The sequence below is a fragment of the Echinops telfairi genome, unplaced genomic scaffold (genome assembly GCF_000313985.2).
Source record: "Echinops telfairi isolate 266 unplaced genomic scaffold, ASM31398v2 ScPeMD7_23;HRSCAF=83, whole genome shotgun sequence".
Taxonomy (NCBI): domain Eukaryota; kingdom Metazoa; phylum Chordata; class Mammalia; order Afrosoricida; family Tenrecidae; genus Echinops; species Echinops telfairi.
Window position 1 is genome coordinate 16,481,891 of NW_022103920.1, and position 3,547 is coordinate 16,485,437.

Genomic DNA, 3,547 nt, shown 5'->3' on the forward strand with positions numbered 1-3,547 from the left:
AGGCACTGTGTTAGACAGGGTTCTCTAGAGAGATAAAACCAAATTGCTGATAATTTAATATATTTATTTATAAAGATAATTGGATATATAACAAGGAATGAACTGTTAAATCATATACAGTTAAATATATAATACAAGAAAGAAACAGTTAAATTATAAAGCACTACAAATGGCTCAATTCAACTCACTGCCGTGAGAGAGATGTGAGAGACTAGCAGTCCTTCCAGTCCAATCTGCTGCCAGATCTTCCTCTATTTATAGAGAGAGCTAGGCTATGTCAGCACAGCAGCCAATCAGAAGGCAGGTCACCAACTGCCAGCCAGGTCACCAACTGCCAGTCCCCAGCTCCAGCGATGTCTTAAAGGGACCTCAACTTACAGCGACACAGTCCACAGGTTAGGGGTCCCACAGGTAATGTAGCCTTTAAATTGAGGCACAGGACAAGCAAGGCAGCCGCACACTGGTCCGATGATCAAAGAGCGAGAGACAAGAAAGGCGAGACGCACCAAGGCATTTATCTCTCTGCCCTTCAGTTAATCCCACTTGTGTTTATCGGCCAGGCTGGCACAATAAACTATCTCAGGCACCATCCTAGAATAATTCAGAGATCAGCAGACCTGTTGGAGGGACCCTGGCAGGCAAGGATGCCTTGTTTCAAAGGGTGGGCAAATTACCTCCTAGGCTTCAAAGGGAGCTCTGGTGGCACCGTGGTTACGTGCTAGGCTGCTAACCACAAGGTCAGCAGTTCAAAACCACCAGCAGTTCTGAGGAAGAAAGATGAAGTTTCCAACTCCCGTAAAGAGTTACAGCCTTGGAAACCCACAGGGCAATACCAGTCTGTTCTACAGGTCACTACGTGTCAGAATAGACTGGATGGCAGTGAGAGGTTTCAAAGAGTTGACCCCCACCATCAGTTCTGGAGTCTTGGCTGCCATGCATCTGGGCCAAGAGGATGGGGCCCCTGATCCAGAGTTGAGGGGGAGGGGCTGTCATGCTAAAGAACCAGGAGAACAGAATCACTCGGGTCCAAAGAGTTAGGGGTCACACTCAGGTAGATCAGGAAAACAGGGCCTCCCCAAAGTTGAAGGGGTTTCCATCCCAGTGGGTCTAGAAGGAGGGGGCTGAAGCCCAGGGCCAAGGGTCTTGTAATCCAAATCCCAAGAGTCTGGAGGTTGGGGCCATCTTTCAAATGGTCCTGGGAAACAGAAGATTCTTTCTAAGTCTTCAGAGCTAATGACACTTACTCTGCTGGTCTTGGGACTTGCTTGGTGCCCATCCCTTGCGTGTCCTCTCCCTTCTAATTGCTTGTTTGAGGTGGAATGTCCGCCTTGGGCTTGCTCCACCATTGTCCCTGGGACACAGGTCATTTGTAGTCCAGATGCCACAGGCCCACAAAGGGAAAGAAAGCTTGCCCCAGAATGGAGCATGCCCAGAGTGTCACTTAGCCACGCTGGATGAATGATTCCCAAGCCAAGATTTGGGACTGGGGCATGGGTCTGATGGCCCAACACAGTGATTGCGTTTTGCTTGTGTGAAGGGTATGGAGTTGGGAGGGTCCAAAGGGTGGACTGTTAAGGGATTAAATTGTGCCCCACCCACCCCCACTACAATGTAATGCGTAAATCCTAGACCTGTGGATATAACCCCATTTGGGGGGAAGTAGGTGTTCTTGATTACACTCATGAGGCCCTATCAGGAGAGGGAGAGAGGTCACCTGGAAATGGCCAAGGAACGGAAGAGCTCAATGCCGGAGACGTTGAGCCAAGCAAGGACAGTCCCTCAAGGGGACAGGGCAGGTGCCCGGAATTTGGGCTTTCACCAGCCCAGAAAGTAAATGTATTCTTTAAGCCACCTGCCGATGGCATTGGTCACCACAGCCCTCGGTAGCTAAGCAGCCCAGGCTCCAGGCTTGGTAGGGGTCTTCTGCCTACCATATCCAAACCTCCCTCTTGGCTTCCAACGCTAAATTTAAATCGATGACCCTCAGCTGCAGGTCATCACCCCACACACACACACACACACCCCGCCTTTCTCACGGGGTGTGTTCTCCAGCCAGCTGGGAGCTAGAGTGGACATGGAGTAGCGGCCTTCTCCAGCACTCAATCACAAGTAGCCCTGGACACCAGGGAGGCGGTGAAGGTAGTTCTCTAGGTGCCGGTGGAGAACACAGAGTCTAAGGAGAGGGACTGGACCCAGGCCCCTCACACTTGACGGCCCCGGGATTCTGCAGAAACGCGGGGTCTGTTTCGGCTTGCCTTTTGGACGCGCTCGCTCCCGGGTGATGACGGGGCTGCTGCTCTGTGGACCATACTTTAGAGAGAAGTCACTTAAGAGGAAGAGCGGAAGGGGCAGGCGAGGAGGCACCGCCCTCCGTTTCCAGCCGTCTTTATAAGTCGAGGGTTCCGGAGCTGGTCACGATTGCAGCAGGGGCCCGGGTCTAGCAGGACGGGCTCCAACCCCGTCTTGTCACTCCTCCGGGCGGCATGCCATGTGCCACTCTCCTGATTCTCCATGCCCTGCCGCTTCTCCCACCCTCGAGGAAAGGGCGGGGCCGGCATGAATTCATGTATGTATAGTGCTTCCAGGCGCCCACCACCATGCACACGCCACTGACACGCGCTGCCAGCTGTTTGGTGGAAAGAACCAAATTCCTTTGACTCCAGGTATGAGGGAGGCACAAAGAGGGTTCCCTAGGACATGGGTTGTCTTGCCGCCCCCACCCCCTGTCCTTTGTGGTGGACGCATACCCTTGGGGTCTTTTAGGAGGACAACCAATCACAAAAGGGGCCCTCATTCTCTGTTCCCACCTCCATCCATTCCACCATTTCTCCCTGCCCCCAGCTCTGAGCTTCCGGTGGTGGTGGGGTTTGACCTTGAGATATTCTGGAACACGGACACTTCCGCGCTCACACTCCTGGCTCACTGGCCAGGGTGGCACCGAGGAAAGAACCTGGCAGGTGGGCAGGGAAGTCGGGAATGGAGAAGCCCCCTTCAAGAGGCCTCTGGAAGGGGACTGCAGCCCCCTGTGGCCACCGTTCCTGTCTGGGGCCCCTCCCCAGGGCCTTGGCTTCCCATCAGGCCTGGGTTGGGGGGGCGCTTGGCTCCCCATTGTTGTTAGTGCCCCCCAGTACTTCTCCCTCCATTGAGCACTCTTCAGTTCAACGGTCTGAGAGTCCCCCGTTAGGGGCTCGCCCCCCCCCCCCACCTGCCCCAGTGACTGGCTCCTCTGGCTGGAAAGCCCTGGACAAGCCCACGGACCAAGCTGCAAAGGGTTCCACAGGGATCTTGGGACTTTTCTCTCATGGTGGGCATGGACATGGGCACCCCAAGGGAGGTCCTCTGCGCGCCTTCTCCCTCACCAGGGCACAGCTCATTCCATTCCTTCAGGTGCGGAGTGGCTTGAGATAAGCTCAATGTGAGCCAATCCAGCTGGCAGCGAGAGGCAGGGAGGCAAATTCTCCTGTGAGGGACTGGGCTGGAAGGGAAACCGCTTGCTTGCTCGCTGGGTGTGGTGTGTGAGGCACAGCGCAAATGAGAAGCCACAGGG